The sequence below is a fragment of the Triplophysa dalaica genome, chromosome 14 (genome assembly GCF_015846415.1).
Source record: "Triplophysa dalaica isolate WHDGS20190420 chromosome 14, ASM1584641v1, whole genome shotgun sequence".
Classification (NCBI taxonomy): domain Eukaryota; kingdom Metazoa; phylum Chordata; class Actinopteri; order Cypriniformes; family Nemacheilidae; genus Triplophysa; species Triplophysa dalaica.
In genome coordinates, this window is record NC_079555.1 from 16,506,250 (window position 1) to 16,524,236 (window position 17,987).

Consider the following 17,987-nt stretch of genomic DNA (forward strand, 5'->3'; position numbering starts at 1 on the left):
TGACAGATTTTGTTTTTTTATTGAGTGAGCTATCCCTTTAACTCCGATATTCAACTGAGTCAAGAAACAAAGGAGAAGAGTACGCTGACAGCAAGTGAGAGAATATAAAAGCCGAAGGGGATGTTGAAGGAGATCTTCGATCATGAGATGAAGATAAGCTTGAGAATGTTCAGATTCAGATCTGCCTCTGTCAGAAGTCATTCTCTCCTTACCCTCCCTCAACACTGCCCTGTTGCCTCCTACACGTCACTCAGAGCTCTTATTAAGGGCGCCATGGGAACAAATGTGTTCATTGTCCATCCCAAAATTCTTCCCCCAATCTCAGGGTCGACCTGTTAGCGCCCTCTCCCACCTCCTCCTCCTCCACCCACCATTCTTCGGCCTTCTCTTTGGCACATGTGAATTAGCTTGCATTTCTTTCTCCTTTTCTCTTCACTTGTTCTGAGAGTGGCACGATTTGACTCGGCTTTAGATTCGTTTATCAGTCTGAGATACAAAGATCAAGGGGGACGGTCCTTCCTCATACTGCTATTATTTTAAGCACATTTTCAGTACAAATAAACAGTTTTCCTCAACGGTGAAATCCACAACTGACAGGAAATGAATGAACGGTCTGCCAGATCCGAGGGATGTTTGGATACATTTTTATAGCTTGGCTTGTTGTTCCATACACGGTTTGATTTATGAACAGTTTGGCCTTCACTATATTTCTATTGTGTGGTGCTCTCGCAGGACTAACTCAGGGTCTCCTGAAATTTACGGGACAAGGTTCCCATCTTTTGTGAGAACCATTATTCTTTTCCATTTGGAGGGGCTACCATTTTTAAGACAGATGATAAGTCAGTTAGACAAGCGTTACCTCAGTCAACCAATCTTGACTTTTGATTTGTATGCAATGTTTTGTAATGAAACCATTTAAGTCAGTTCTGGCTTTTTAAAGTTGATCTGGAACATTACTATTAACCAATCTTATTAAAGGCGTAACATGGGGTTGGGAATTTACTTTATAATTTGCAGATTTTTTACTAAACCGCCTTCAAATTGAGAAATCAACATGAAAAACGAATTTTGAAATCAAACACTTAGTATGCAATCGGTGCGAATGTTCCAGTCATGGTTTGATTCCAAAACAAATTGCAACCCAAAGTTAACGTTCTTAGAATGTTGCATGGAAGTTGTTTTGATTTTTTTGTCTGAAATTGTTTTGGCAAACATAATTTTTCAGAACATGGCAGGATGATTTTTATTTAAAAAAATCTAAATGAGCCTGCACAGAACATTCCTTGATGGTCAGTTAGAAACCATTTCATGCATTATTTTACATTGCAGTTTCACAGACAACATGGATAAACAGAATAATCTTAACTTTGCAGGTTTTGAAGAGATCAAGGTAACTGATTACACTTCATTGAGCATGCACACACCTCAGTTGCTATTGTAGATGGGGATCCAGGTACATAGACGAATATCAACAGGCTGTTCCACAAGAGAACATTTGAAGAGATCTGCAAAGACTCGAGACAACGACTAGGACCAATGACGGTACAGTTAGCAGCCATTCATTCCATCAGCCTCAATAACCCATACGACACTAAACAACAAGTGTGATTGACTTTTGTTCTTATATAGTGGAGTTGATAGCTGTGTTGATTGTAAACAGGTGTGAGTAATAAGATTCTTATTGTAAGGGCGACCAAAAGGCGACACGTTTCCTGAAAACGGTGTGCAACATGAGATACGTTTTCTCTTGTTTGGTGGGTGTGTCAAGAATTTCAGCCCAATCAGTAGAAACGTAATAGAACCCCCACATAGTATTAAGGAGACACCACGCAAAATGGGTCCAACTAAAGTCGTTTATAAAATATGTCCGCTTCAGCTCCGTATATACACAACAATTGAAGATATTACAAGAAATGTATTTTTTAGTATTCAACACGTATTCATACCGATTTTATCAGGCTCCGAAAATTCTTAAAAAAAAACACAAAGAATGGTCCTTGCAGCTGCCATAGTTCAATACTTGTGTTATCTAACCGTTTTTGTTTAAAAAAATGTTTTGAAGCGTTTTATCGGGGCTGAACGCAGCCCTGGTGTCTGTGACACACAGATGATTGTCTGTCATATCTGAAGGCGCAAATAGGAGTGTTAACTATGATTAATGTATAATTTGAGACGTATTCTGATTTGAGACATTGTTGTTATGCAATCACATGGTCATAGTTTAAAATCCGGTCTGATCACCCGTTGTAATATTAAAACGTTTGTTACCAATATTTGTTAAGATATGTCATTACTTCTGCTTTTTTCTATCTATTGAAGCTTTATTGGCCTTGACACAGTTTATCCTGTTTATTTCACATCTGTTTATTTCCCAAACTAAGAGGAAACTGTGTTTCAGTGTTAAGCTCCATAGATTTGGTGAACAGCATGACTGGTACTAGTGCTTTGGAGGAAAACATGGAAACTTGGCTGTGTTGAGTCAGTTGGACATGGGGCAAAGCCATCAAAATTAGATTAGATGAAAAACGTTTTTGGTTTTTCAAAATGTCAAAGAAATTACAGTGTACGATTCATGTGCATTTCCTAAAGGAAATACCAGTGCGTGCAGCTTCTCAGGGCAGCAAAAGAACAGAGTTGGAGTTTTATGTAAGCTTCAGTTGAAGCATTTTTTACTTTGATGTTTGTTTTCCATTGTGTATCAAGACATCATGACATCATGTCGTATTTCTGACATCTTTACAGCGATGCCATCGAAGAACCATTTTGGTTCCACAAAGAACCGTTCAGCCATAGGTTCTTTAAATAACCATCTCTTTCTTTACTTTTTATAATCTGAAGAACCTTCTGTCATGATTCCACTATCATGTCATGGTTATTCTTGTCTTGCAGTGGAGTCATGGCATAGGTTCTTGGGTTTTGTGTGAGATGGACATGTCTTTGCTTACATATTGGCTAACATGCGCCTTCTCATGTCTTGTCTCCGTTTTCCCTACCCTCCTGTTTCCTAGTTTGTGTTGATCACCTTCCCATTAGTGTTTCATTACCCACACCTGTCCCTTGCCAATTATCCTATGTTCGTTTCCCTTTAAAACACCCTCTTGTCTATTGTCTTGTGCTCTTGGATTGTTTGATGTACCTGTACGTGTACGTTGTACCTTGCTGTAGCTCTTGTTAATGTTTAGCTGTGTGCGCTTATGCCTTGTTCCTGTTTCCTGTCTTCCCCTGTCAAGTAAGTCTAGTTTAGTTAGTGTGTTTATGTTCAAGTGTTTGTTTGGTAGTTTAGTCAGTCAGTGTTGCTTTTGTTCATAGTAACTCCAGTCCTGTTTTCCCCCTCGTGGGTTTTTGTTTTGTCCTTTTGTCTTGTTATATATTTAAATAAACCCCAACCTTCATCCCGTGTTGCCTGCACTTGGGTTCTCCGCTTTGAAAATCATAACACCTTCTTCCCGACAAAGAACCTTTTGTCAAACAGAAAGGTTCTTCAGATGTTAAAGGTTCTTTATGGAACCAAAGGGTTCTACTTTGGCATCGAATAACCTTTTAAGCACCTTTTTGAGAGTGTAGGGGCAGGAAAGAAAGACTGATCACAATTTTTAGACATTCTATTGAAGTCAATTGAGATTTTCAAACTTTAATCTAAAATGTACAAATCCAAACATTCATACAACACACAAATATTATAAAGTACAACATAAATCAATTTATCAATCTCCAGGAGTTTGTTTGTGATTGTATATTGTTTAATGTTCATTTGACTTCTATACATTTTTTGTACTTCACACCAATTTGACTGTATCCCACAGACCCACAAATGATCAAATCACAAAATACTGACCCAGCTATTACAGACCACACTCAACTGTGTCTATATGTGATCAGCTACATTCTGTTGTTCTTGCTCTGTAACTGTCTCTTGATCAGTGTCGGTGGGGTGAGACCCTGACCCCCTGACTCTCTCCTCATCGTCCTGCACATTCAGCTGGTTGTAGTAAAACGTAACCCTGGGGGTGTCATCCATGTTGTGAAGGGCCTGGCATGTATAGACCCCCTCAGCCTCATTCGAGACCCCCTCGATGACCAGGGTGGAAGTGTTGGAGAGCAGGGAAACCTCTCCCATGGTGTTGGCCAGGGGCAGGAGTTTGGAGCCGTGCCCGTAGTTGTAGGCCAGAGGCTCATTTTTCTCTGTGCCGGGTTTGGAGAAGACCCAGATGAAGAGCGTCGGCATGTCGGATCCACAGTGAAGGTACGCCGTGCCGTTTACTGTTGCCTCCACCTCCTGTCTGATGTACTCGATTTCATCTGGGTCAGGAATATCTAGACCTAAACATACATGAGAGGAAAGGTCTTAAAATACCTGTACAATGAAGTATGAAGTATGCATAATGTGTATTATTTCAGTACTTGGAGCTAAATGGGCTCACTTTTTAGTTTATAGAAACATACTTTGAAGTATTAATGTACTTTAAGTGTAAGAGTAAACTAAGTACACAACTGGTTTACAGATATGTTTTCTTTTACTTGCACTTTTCTTTAGTTTACAAGAGTAGTCTCAGTAAACTACTAGTTTAGTAGTTTTATATTGTATAGAACAATGTATAGGCTAAATATACTTATTTATCTGCGCATGTCCACAAGTGTACACTGTAAAAACAACTATGTATAGAATTTACTTATGTTTTGTCTAAATTTTGGCACGCAGTTGCATGCAGCTTTTTTTACAAAATTTTCAAGTGACGTTGACTTAATTTTGTGTGTCAAGTTTTGGCACATCGTTTTTTAATGTAAAAATTTCTTTAAAAAAACTGTGTGCGAAATCTTATTGGGTGTTATTTTGAGTATACCGTATGTCTAAAAAGTACATTTAAACACGTAATATATATTTATGTGAAGTACACTTCATGTAAAAAGTACAATAATAGCACACTTGAACTTTTTTCCCTATGTAGGGGTGTCCACACAAACATTAAGCAAGGTGCACTAAGGAATTCTTTCCTGTAAAAAAACATGTTTAGACCGACCTAAAGTAGTTTTGGAAAATGTTTCGTTTCACATGATATCACATTTTATCTAAACCAATTCAAAATTTTTTAAAAAAATCTGAATAATCGAAATATTTTGTTATTCATGTTCACAATGGCATAATATGTTTGAATCAAACATTGATTCAGTATCGCAACGAAGTTCTCGACTTTTGTTTAAATACTTGAACAGATCATCTTCTGCATATGTCTTAAGATCGGTATCCTTTTTAACTTCATATCGCAAATGTTCTTGACACACTTTTGTTCAGAACCCATAATCGGACACCGTCCTCCATCATCACTCTTTCTTACCTTGTACAAAAACCAAAAGGAAGCATAAGAGCAGGGGGGAGAAGCGTGTAATCCCCATAGTGCCACAAACGTTGCTGAAAATGCTGAAAGCAGACCTTCAGACAACAGGCATTCGGACAGTTTCACTCCTGTCCCATCTAAACCAGAACCCTCTATTGAAAGACTACCGGGACTCGATAACTGGTAGAGAACTTTGTCTCAGTTACTTTAAATTATTTATTATTGACTTACATTGTCCTGGTGTGCCTCATTGGGTTTCTCATGTTCTCTGAGAGAGCTATAGTGTGTCTGAATGGAGTCACTGCATTGCTTATAGATGAGGGGGCTGAACGGGCAGGACCTTCGGAAATTCTGCTTTCATGTGATTATTATAGATGAAAGAATTCTCATGGTTGGTTTAGTGGCGAGGCACGTATGCTGACACATCAAACTGTGGTGCACATGTGGGAGAACTAAGTTCAAGTTCGGTTCACAATAGCAATCTTGCGTTCATCATCCACTCCCTTGTTTACTGCGGTTTTACCAAGTAGGACATATTTGTAATCCAGATGCATACAACAATGCTTTGTCAACCAATCAGAGTATATTGAAGAGTATATTGAATATTGGTACAGGACTAAGTTGTTGATCTTGGAATACGTCCCACTTGACAAAATGGTATCTTCCTCTCTCTCTCAGTCATTTCCCTACCCTTGCTGTCAGAAATAAGGCTGCTCTGTCCCTCCTCCAATGAATCGTCCGTCTACCAAAGGTCCCTCATTCACTTCATAAAGCTCCTTGTTTAGTATAAATATTTTCTTGGCCTGTGGGAAGCTCTTCTCCATCGCTCTTCTAAAACTCTGAGCTGGAGGCCTTCGGTCAGACCAACGCTCTAATTAACAGGGCTTGGTGCGGCACTTCTTCAGGAGGAGGCGGTTATATTTGGAAAAGCTGTGGGTCGCAAACACACACATGCAAAAACAACAGACTTTAAGGCCAGAGTTTAAGTGAAGCGGGTCAACAGAGCTGTAAATAACAGATCTGTAGATTGTCTTGATGGCGATGCTTCATGTGGGATAAATGAGCAAATGCAAATTTGTTGAGCGTTTAAGGCATTTTCTTTATCTGTTGTGTTGCTTCTTTCTGTTTATTCCACAGTGCCTAGTGCCGTTTTTTTCAGATAATGCTGGTGTCAGGTACTGGTTGGATCGTCATACATCTAATCCGTGAGATGTTTACAGCATTTTTGCTGAGAGAAGGTACATTTCAACATCAAGCAGACACGCACATATTGAACTGAACGTTCTTTGGCAGGAACGTCAAAGTTCACGTCCAAAAGACAAAGATGCTGCATCAGATGATGACGCTGATGAAAAGCAGATAAAAGACGAGGATTCCAGCGAGCACTTGATTTGTGATGAGCTTCAGTTGGGGCGGCCGGCTGACCAAATTCCTTACCGGTGAAATACATCCCTTATTAAAGCAGTCTGAGACTGCGGAGGCCAGACACATCTGCTCCGGCAAACCTACAGGCCTGGGAGGGATAGAGGGAGGACTGGAAAATGTGAGCAGTAGAAAAACAAAATGTTTTGGGGGTGGCTTTTTTTCAGGAGGGGGTAACTGCGGCAGGAAGAGATAGGATTGGAGAGAGCAGGAGGGGAAGGTATTACAAGTCTTAGAATCTTATCTGAGGCCTGTGCGCTGGGTAAAAGCTTTCAGGTGTGGTGCCCTTTCAACACAGATCTGGCTGGGCCTGGCAGGGGGGTTGGCAGCACATTAGAGAGAGGCCCTTGATCCCTCGGAGGAGAACACATCTACCAGACCTGATTCCTGGATGACTGGGTCGGAGAGTAACTAACTTCAGTTTACACTGCTAATATGTTTTCAGTAGAACGAGAGAATTTGGTGTCGCAGTAACATATGACTTTGATGTTTAGTCTTTGAAAAAATATTACAAGCTTACAAAACTAGGACTGTCACAATATGAGGTTTTCATTTCACGGATATCGTTGGCTAAATAGCCGTCTGTGGCATTATCACGGTATCTGTAATGCCACTAGCACTCAAATTGATCTTTGATTTAATGTATTTTGTGTTTTTGTATTTTTTTACCTTACACACCACACTTAATGTGTAAGGATGAGAGGAGCTTGTAACCATTGTGGCTCTTAAGGCAATACTTGAAACGCGCGCTGAAATATTTACGATGTTATCATGAATGTAGACTCAACACGTTATACAGAACACATGGTTCACGGTTATTGACAATATTGGCACCCCTATACAAGACTATACCGCATTTATTAGATATATTTTACTAGAATGATCTTACACATCATGCAATGTGCTGTGTTTTACCTTTTCTGTGTTTTTCACTTTTTCTCCTGTAATGCTGCTTTGGAACAACGCACATTGTGAAAAGCGCTGTATAAATAGAATTGAATTGAAAAATTTAATTGAAAATTACAAAAAGATACAGATAAAGATACAGTAGCCTACCAGCCAAAACTGAAGTATTCACACTTTTTTCAAACATATTATTAAAGATTTATTCAACTTTTTATATGTATTTTGAGTAGTTGTGCTTGGAGTGTAAACTGAACCACAGCTTTGACAGGAGGTTTGGAAAAAATGACTTAAATACATGAGGAAAAGCTTATTGAGTCCAGACATACAGTATGTAGTCTAAAATGAGACAGAATATAGAATACATTAATAGCAGATACTGTTACACTGTAGTAAATATATTTCTTATGCTCTTTTTGTTTTTCTATATTAAAAAATACTCTTTATTCATTTGTAAGCTTTAGAATAATTTTTTGCCGTTTTTCCATACACCTCATATTGTGATGCTGTAGGATCATTAAAAGTTAACGTTTTGCAAAAATCCCATCTAGAAATCACTTTTGGTCATTACTGTATTATCAGTTGAAATAGTAGCAGTTTATATATGGAAATTTTCCATTCTTCGACAGTAAAAATGAAGTGAAATTAAGTGGGCCAACCCATCTGTCGCATGACGCTTTTACATATTAAAATATCACTTAGTATTATAGTTAATGGCAAGGAATGTTTAGAAATCTTTTTATTTTTTATATTTTTTTATTGACACTCCAAAAGTGAAATCAAAAAACATCTTGAAAATGTTTGTTTTGGTGAAGCATCTATTTCATGACTTATGCACAGTGCTGTATTTTGTATATTCATTTAAAGAATACCATGCTACGCATACAAAAAACAACCTAATACCATGTGAACAAAATTGTCATTTGTAACAGCTGAAAATAGCAACAGGAGAGATTATCCCAATTGATTTCCTTCTCAATGATCACATGGCCCTTTAATGATTCCTGCATCTGTCTGCTGAATGAAAGACAACGATTACATCATAGTCTGGTCACTATCTTCTGTTCCACTCCCTCAGGAATGTCATATCCAGATCAGATGGTGTTTTATAGTAACTGTTGAGTTTGTGCAGAGATACCATGTGTGCTTACCATGTGATCTGAATAGTGTGTCACCGTAAGCTCTTTGTATAGTTAATGTGCAGTACTGTACAACATCTCTGTGTTCTTCAGTATTAAGCATGGCGTTTCCTCTCATAACCATATGCGTGTTTGTGTTTTCTGCTTTGGTGCATCCCACGGTACTTAGAGTAGGTAATGCAGAAAGAACACACACACATGCACACATAGCTGACACTTTTTCTTTAAGCTAACAGTTGTGCTAGAGATGGAAGAGGTGAGGTCTATGTTTTCTATCATCATTCATATGGCACATGCTGGGAGGCTCTGCCGTGCCCCAAACTTCCTCTCCTCTCGTTCCATCTCATCTCACGCTCCATAAGAGAATAGTAGTTTGAGCTCTCCACTGGATCTTGCCGTTGTGTTTTGTGGTTTTGAGATGCATGACTGTAAAAAGTGGACGCGGCAAAAAAGAGCGACCTAATGGTGGGGTAAAAAATAGCACAAAACGTTCATAACTGTCAGCCAGAGAGGGATTAGAGTGGAGCCTGATGGGACATTCCAGCTGTATCAGACTTATCCGGACAAGCTTGAGGGCCAGCGGCGAACAGAGCCGGCGTATTCATTCTAATTCTGTCATTCCTCGAACTGCTGACAGTTTTGTGTTTCGCTCCTACTGTACACACAAACCACATTTTCCCAGGCTCCATCATTTTTGCAATTCTCAGAGTTACTGTATATTGCCTTCCATCCATAAACGTTGGCCATCACACTGAGGGCTCCACTGTAATGGCTTCACACAGGCCCACTCTCGCTTCTAATGATGGACAGGGCCTTGTGTCCTGTCAACAGAGTGTGTCAGGTTCTGAATGGATGAGCTTAACTGCTTCTTAAAGTGCCGTGGATGTATTTGTGGCTCTGCCAAGAAGCGGCCACACTAGAATGAGTTTTACAACTCAGCTGACCTGTCGGCGAGAGCCCGGGAGACCAGTGACATAGCGAGACCGGCCTGCATACAAGTGCGAACCGCAAAACCCGGGAGAGGTTTGCTTGCGTTTCGCTAGAGCGGCTTTGAAGCAGAATGTAGGTTCACTTCAGGGAACCTCACGCGTGGGTGTGTGAAAGAGGGAACGCGGTGAGCGAGATGACCTGGTAAGAGCCAGATGGGGAAAAGTCCTTTTAAGCACCACAGAGGCCTTCTGCAAACAACATGTGGAAAGGCTTTGGCCTCTAATGTAGCGTGGAGCGTTTATGTACTGCATGCAGACTCCCCTACTGTCCATCAGAATGAAGAAGCCCCGTCGCCGCGTCCACGTCCTCTCGCAGCCCTGTGACGCCCGGTTCACTCACAAACGTGCTACCTCATCTTTCCGTTTCCTCTTAATCTCACCCAACCCCTGTCCGAGAAAATGACTCCCTGAGGGCCGTTCTCGCCCCAGTTTTGCTTCAGCTGTTTGGTGTGCGGAAGTGCTTACCCACAATCCTCCCTGAGCAGGTGGCCCCAAACAGGCCCCTTTGTTTTCCTGTGTCTTGCCAAGAAGCCGAAGCAGAGGAAGCTTGTGAAAATTAATTCTTTTTTTTGTTTCACATCTTGGCACTGTGTTCTTGGCACCTAACAGCCAATACGTACATGAGGTCCAAAACTGGATTTCCTGCACTTGTATGATGTCATATTCCTCAGGGTCCAAGGAAAAATGAGAATCTCAATTTGGGCACTGCGGCACAACCCAAAACTGCGTGATCTTACGGGAATTCGTAACTATTGTACGAGGTGGGTAATTTGTGAATAAAAACATACGATCTGAGTTAGATTAATAGAAAGAGCAAATCCCTCCACTTGGGAAAACACAAAGAAAACTGATCTATGGGAATTCGTAACTACTTTACAAGATGGATCATTCGTAAAAAAAAAACGTATAATGTGAATTGTACAAAAATTTCAGATTATTAGAAAAACACAAAACTGAACCCCCTCCCTTAGGAAAAATATTTTACGAGGTGGGTAATTCATTGTAAAACTTACATCGTACATCGTACAAATCATGCGATTCTTAGAAAAAAGCAATACTGAAGCCCCGCCCATAAACCCAACCCCTAAAACTAGCGTAATTGTCGCGAAAGCAAATCGTTCTAAAACTCACAAATAATATTGTACAAATTCATACAAATTCATAAAATGGAAACAAATGTTTGTGAGTTTGTGTTGGGAAAGCGTCGACATCTTTAAAATTTATGACACAGTTTTCTTTGAATTGTTCTTTTTGTAGTTTGTATCCATGAGATTCCTCTTTCGTTCCATAGGAAAAGATAGGATATCTTGATGCGAATGACTTCCTAAATGCTCTCTGATGTCTATCTCCTATCTCCTAAACTCAGTGCAACCAGGCTTGTTTTTCTCTGCGTGTTTTGGTCTCAGGGCTAGCGAGCAATTATGTACAATTAGCCGTTACAATCCAGCACTGCTTATGATGATCTCATGGATAAACGGCATGGGGATAAAAAGAGCGCATTACGCTTCGCCCTGAAGTTTGAAGGACATCTGGACAGAGGGACCTTCAAAGAGATCAGGTTGGTCCTGTCCTATCAACACCCGGCCTGAAATACTGATGAAGGACACCATAAGGAGACCTCAAGGACGCCTCTGAAGCAACTGGCACAGGACTGCATCAGCTAGCCTTGAACCACCGGCCAACGCGCATTCTTCTGAAGACACAAACAAAATTCCTTAAAGGAATATTTCAACTTAAGCTCTTATGACAGCATCTATGGCTTGCTGCCGATTATCACACACTTTTGACGTCAGTTTGAAAAAAGAAAAAGAGTAATGCACTAGTAATGGAAGTCTATAGGGCAAGACATTCTGGAGGGTTATAATGAAGTTTTTTGAAATTTCTTTGTTTTAAATGTTTGATATTTGACATGTTAAATTGTCTGACCTGTTCTTCCAAAATGGGATTATTTTTCTTAGTGGATGAATGTAATTCCTATGGATGTTATATAGGTTATGCACTCAACTCTGATGACTATCATGGTTACATTTACACGATGTGCAAAAATTACAGAGAAAAAAAGTGATATCCATTTACATAGAGCCAACTGGGAATTATGTCAGTATGTCACGTACGAAATTAGTCCTACCTAAAAATGGATCATTTAGAGATAACTTTACAGCTCAGATATCACACATTTCTATTCAAGAATTCATGTAAATGTTTAATCCCAGGGATTTTAAACTTTTAGATGGGACAGACCCCCAAGTATCATCCTTGTGTGAGGGATCCCAACCCAAAAATGTTAAAAGGCATCTTTTATAAACACTCGATTTATACATGAAAAAAAATCTAAATTGGTTACTATTAAATTGCATTATTGTATATTTTTGCCTGATTGTAATGTAAATTAAGTTTAACTTCACTTAATCTAATTTAACTTTTATTAAAATCATTTTTATTTTATTTTATTGACTTTAAATGTAATCTATTTAATATATGAATAACTCACTTTTTTGTTATTTTCATCACAAAATAAGATGTTTGTTATTTTTGTTATTTTAGGCATATTTTTTATTATTTTTAGCAGTTCTCTAGTCTTCAACACTCCTACACTAAAGGACGTTAAAAGGCGATGCCATAGAAGAATAATTTTCGGCTCCACAAAGAACTATTCAGTCAAAGGTTCTTTAAAGAACCATATCTTTCTTACCTTGCAATAATCTGATGAATTTTTTTTTCGCCACAGAGAACCTTTTGTGAAACAGAAAGTTTCTTCAAACGTTAATGATTCTTATTGGAACCACCAGACCAAAAAAGGTTGTTCTATGGCATTGCAAAGCACCTTTATTTTTAAGACACATGGATCCCGAGTTCATCCCTTGCGGCCACTTGAAAACTTGAAAACCGCTGGCTTGAACCCACAGGTAAATGTAGTAATTTAGAGTTAAATTGTAAGCACACAGTTTCTTCTTTAACTAGGGGATTATTTGAACCGCATGTATTTAATTCAATATTATTTATAGCGCTTTTTACAATGCTACATTGTTTCAAAGCAGCATTACAGGAAGAAAAACTAATCTTACAGTTTACAGAATCTTAAAATAATCTTAAATGCTTAAATCACACTTCAAATATTAATGTAATTGAATACAGTATATTCTCTACTTCAAATCTGTTTGAATTTCTATTCGATTTTGCATCGTAAAGCTGAAAGGGAATTCATGTTATTGCTATTCAAGACCACAATGTGACAGAGATTCAAATTTTTTCATTTCTTCATTTGAATTAGACTTTTGGAATAGTTTCTTGAGCTGGATATTCATTTTGCCTGGCCACTAAACACTCAATGGTTAACCGTTTTCACCATTTACAGTGAGATTTTCACATCGACGTCACGGCCCTAATACATTTAATCATACACTTACTGCACATCAGCACCAGCTTGAAAATCCACCATCATAGAGTTTTCTCTCTCAATGAAAACCAGACCACAGCGCAAACCATGGCAGTGTTTAAAATATAAAAGGATAATGTGCTTTCTTAACACTTAGGAGTGCAAACAAACATTGGTCTATATACAAACAGACGCGTAAACAAATTATACTCTGGAATCCGCTAAAAAAGGAGCCACGAACGAGGAGATGACTCACATTTTTTCCATGTATCTTAGCTTGGCTCGAGGCTCTACGTAGTTTACAGGCCTGTAGCTTTTTTGAGGGGGGAGTCAAAAGACATTATAGCATTACATTTCTCAAAAACAAACTTGAACCCTGTTGTGCCTGCTCCATCTGGAAACGGTAGAGGGCTTGTCTGAAAGATAAAAACGATATGAATCGCTCCTGGCAACGCGAAACAGACAATCTGGGATCAATTACAGGGACAGCGTTTTGAAAGCAAAAAGAGGAGAAAGAACTAAGAACAGACTTAGTGCCTCAATCCGGTCCAGACGTGCACACGAAAACGTTAACTGGTACGGCTATCTGTGACCTGTAGCTGAAATAGTGTTTTCTGCAGAGTTTGGTTGTTCTGCAGGTGATCGAGGTCCGTCTCAGTAAATGAGGTTCTTCTGGGAGTTCTGGTAATGAGGCACCTCTGGATGTTTAAGCTCGGGGAGAAACATCACAGGCCAGCTGCATTAGTGCGTTCAGATAAAATCAAAACATCTTGAGTCATTTACCATGTCTCCTTCTGCGTCCCTCGTCATTCACTTTTCACATACTTCCAGTCAACAAATGTGTCCACGGCTGCAGAAGTCGACATGTGCCATTGAAAATCATTAATACTTCATTCAAGAGGCCTTGAGTCTAGGCAAACGTATTCTCAACTAAACACACAGATCTGGAGCCCCAGACTGTGAAACATCTGCAAGGCAGCCCAGAAGCAGTGCATTGTGGGAGCGGTGGGTTTAATGAAAGGAATATGAAAAGCGCAGAGTAAAAGGAGGAAAGGAAGAGAGAGAAGAATCTAATCCAGTCCAGATTGTTGGAACTGTCGTCGGTCCAAATGAGGCATACTGCGACGATTGTGTTTGTAAGCATGTTGTGAAACCTGGAAATTTAGAGACAATGTTAGTCTGTGGCCCAGTGCTCCTAAATTGATCATAACAAAGATGCTATTGACATTTTACAAGCACATTCGCACCTTGAAGAAGCAGTGGTTCTCATTTTAAAAATAAAACTCTTTTTGTCTATTTCTGTCTCTATTTTTGTGTAGTAGTGGAGAATACCATGGAAGTCAATGCTCCCCAAAAATCGCAGTTGCTAACATTTCTAAATATCTTTCTTTGTGTTTAACCGAATAACATTTATAACTGAATAAAATTTATACAGGTTACAAAAAACTTGAGGTTGAATAATTTTTGGGTGAACTATCCCTTTAATATAGTAGTTAAAATATAGTCTTTTGTAATCATGGTGTCTTAAATTTCTCTTAAAAAGCACTAAAGACTCATTTTTATATATTAGGTACAAAAATAAATGAAAGTGAAAATACATTTAAAATACAAAACATATTAAGATTAACAATAAATACTATTATATTTATATTATACGTATTTTAGTGAACCTTTTCACCTGTAGCAAACCTAGTTTATTCTCTTAAAACAGAAATTAATTTCTGAGATTAAAACAGTAAAAGGATATTTGATAATCTGTAGTTAAATTCATCATCAATGTTTATAGTAACAATCAGTTCAGAAAGCATACAGTGTTCGTAAGAAGCTTAATTTTTGCTGAAGAAGTTTGGCTTTATGTCTTTTTAAAAAGGCTTTTAGCGCCATCTAGTGGCAGTTTGTCATTGAGTTGTCCAGTGACCACTTGTCTGAATTGGGATGGTTGTGTCTAATTCTCTATGGTGGTTATGCATTAACCTAAAATGTTTTATAAAGATGTAAAAGAGGTTTAATTGAGTAATTCAATTTATATAAAGTGATGTACCACCTCTGTTTGGTTGCAAACAGCTTTGCATAGAATTTCGCAGTGGTAACTGTTGTAAAGAAATATAAATAAAAGAAATAGATAAAAGAATTACACAATATTTCGCAGTGATTCTCAATGTGTGGCCCTCGAGCTGTAAAATATTTTGTTTGGTAGAAATTTAGAGTTTTTGTGAATGGGGCCTTGAGTGTTGTTGAATGGGGATCCATAAAGAATGGCTGAAATATGCTAATACAATACATGGCAACATAACTTTTTTTCAACACGATGTAAATTATTTCATTTAATGTGGGAAATTGAAATAAATACTGTGGTGGATTGTCAACCAAAAGCCATCGATTGTTTAAAATCAGAAAGAACAAATAAACGGATAAACAAATGAACAAAGATCAACAATGATAAATAAAATCAAAAACTTTACTGTGAAATGCTTTAAAATGTGTAGAATACTCTCAGTTATTTCACACTAGAGCATGTGCAGGTAGCTGAACATATCTGTCTCTGATAACACAGGCTTCTGTAACATTCATTAATTATTTAGGAGCTCATTACGCCTGTGAAACCTTACATTAGTTCCATTATCACTGCAGTGCATGAGAGTTAACTTTTCTAATCAACAAGTCATTTTGCAAAGAGCCAGGAGTGAAAAGAACACGCCACCCATGTGTTTTTCTACATCCTGCTAATGCACGTGTGTGTACATTCTGATGCAGGGAGAAGCGCAGGTGTCTGAAAATGGCCTTTGTCTTACTTGTCAACATATATGAGCAATAGTGGGCCGACTCTTCAGCGAGCGCTTTCAGAGAGGGTCATTCACAGTGAGGAGCAGGGTAAGATAACTTACAGACACAATGGCAGGGGTATTGTTGTCACCACGGAAACCATTAGTTGCCAGGCAACTGACCTATCAAGGCAAGACTCTGAGCGTGTCAACTAATGATGGGATTCCAGCAGCTCAGAGTGCTAAAATACATCTGCGTGATATTTGTGTGTGTGCGAAAGAGAAAGAGAGAAAGAGAAAGAAAGACTGAACGTGGGTGGCAGGCTTTGGGAAGAGTAAAGTGTCGCTTTGAAATTTTAAGAGATCAGAGATTGAAGGTATTGAAAACCGAAGGAGTACGAAAAGAGAGCTTTCGGGTATCGAAGAGAAAGAATTTTGTGGGAAGTGACTCACTTTGCCTTTAGCGAGCGTGTTGTGACTAAATGTCCATTAACAAGGGTCTTTGTATGAAGTGTGCTCGGCCTTGAAAGTGTTCCAGCCTTGAACGAACCCCTTTATCATATCTGACATGTCCTTCACTGTTTGAGGACAAACATGTACTGAACAAAAGCAGAACTGATAAATAGCTTCATGCCATAAATGGATCTACACAAAGTCTACTGTATATGAAATAAACATCCTTAAAGCAATGAAAGTGAATGAAATTCTGTCATCATTTAATGATCTTCATGTTTTCCAAAACTGTTTGATTTTATTCGGATATCCAGTCGGGTGGACTCCATACAATGGCAGAACATTACTCAGTTACACACTAAATAAAGGAAACAAGAATGTTAACAAGAAAAGATGTGACACATAATAATCATTCATTTGATTTTGACTGATAATACTACAAATAATGTAGATGAATTCATATTCACATAGTGTTTCAGAGAATTTTATCTGCTCTGTTATAGAGAATATTTTGTGTTTTTATTATCGTTTATCTTGGATTTATTCTGTAGACGCATCTATTTTGTCTAAATAAAGATGTTTTAAATCTCATTTTCCACGTGCATGTGAAGCAGTTCTTTTACCCGATATTCAGTTTCTCAGTAAAATTGAGGAGGTCGCCGTGACACCAATTATGTTGTTTACGGAAGATCCAAAGCACACTGGCCTTCACAACAGAGCACTTTCATGCCAGAAGTTACTGTGAAATTGGAATGCAAAATGCTTCACGTCTAACAAATACATTTTATTTTAGTTGACTTTGATGAAGTATGTGTAAAGAAAATGTGAAGAATGGCATGCAGTTGTAAATGGCATGTGACAAATTATTCTGGAACTGCTTGATGTGACATCATGACATTCTGGCAAAAAAGATTGCTTGGCTGATGCCATCACAAGAGCACGCACAATCCTTGATCCAAGTCACATGGAGCACACTTAAAATAAAGTCAAAATATCTATCTGTTATGATAAAGTTATAAAAATGGCATGACAAAATAAATTGCAAGAATTCAAAGTTCTTGATGGCAAGACATTTCGCCATTAATAGACTAAAGATGCTTTTTACCTTAAAGGTGTCATAAACTGGCCCTTATCAGGACATATCAAGCGATCTCTAACAAAGCAATAGTGACGCAAAATACAAATATGTTTTACTCACATAAGATTGCTGCGCCATTCCTGTCAGATCCAATATTGACGGCACTGCTTTTCTAAATCCAGCATCAATTCCTTCACAAAGGAATCCGCGATGAAATGTAGTGTACAAATGTTCAAAGTTTAACCCACGTGAGCTAGAACGGGTAACACTTTATTATAACTGCCCGCTATGAATCAATAGTTAAGCATCAGTACATAGTTAATTAATCATTTATAGAACATTGGCCCCACATTAATAGACATTAGTAAGCAGTTTATAAATACAGCTATAAATGCTTTGTTCTTGATTTATAAGCTTGTATATTATATGCTTAATAATAAAATTTTCATACTTTATTGAAGATGAATTCATCATTTCTAAATGAAGGATTACATTACTTACAAACCAGTTAGTTAGGAGTTGTCAGTGGTTC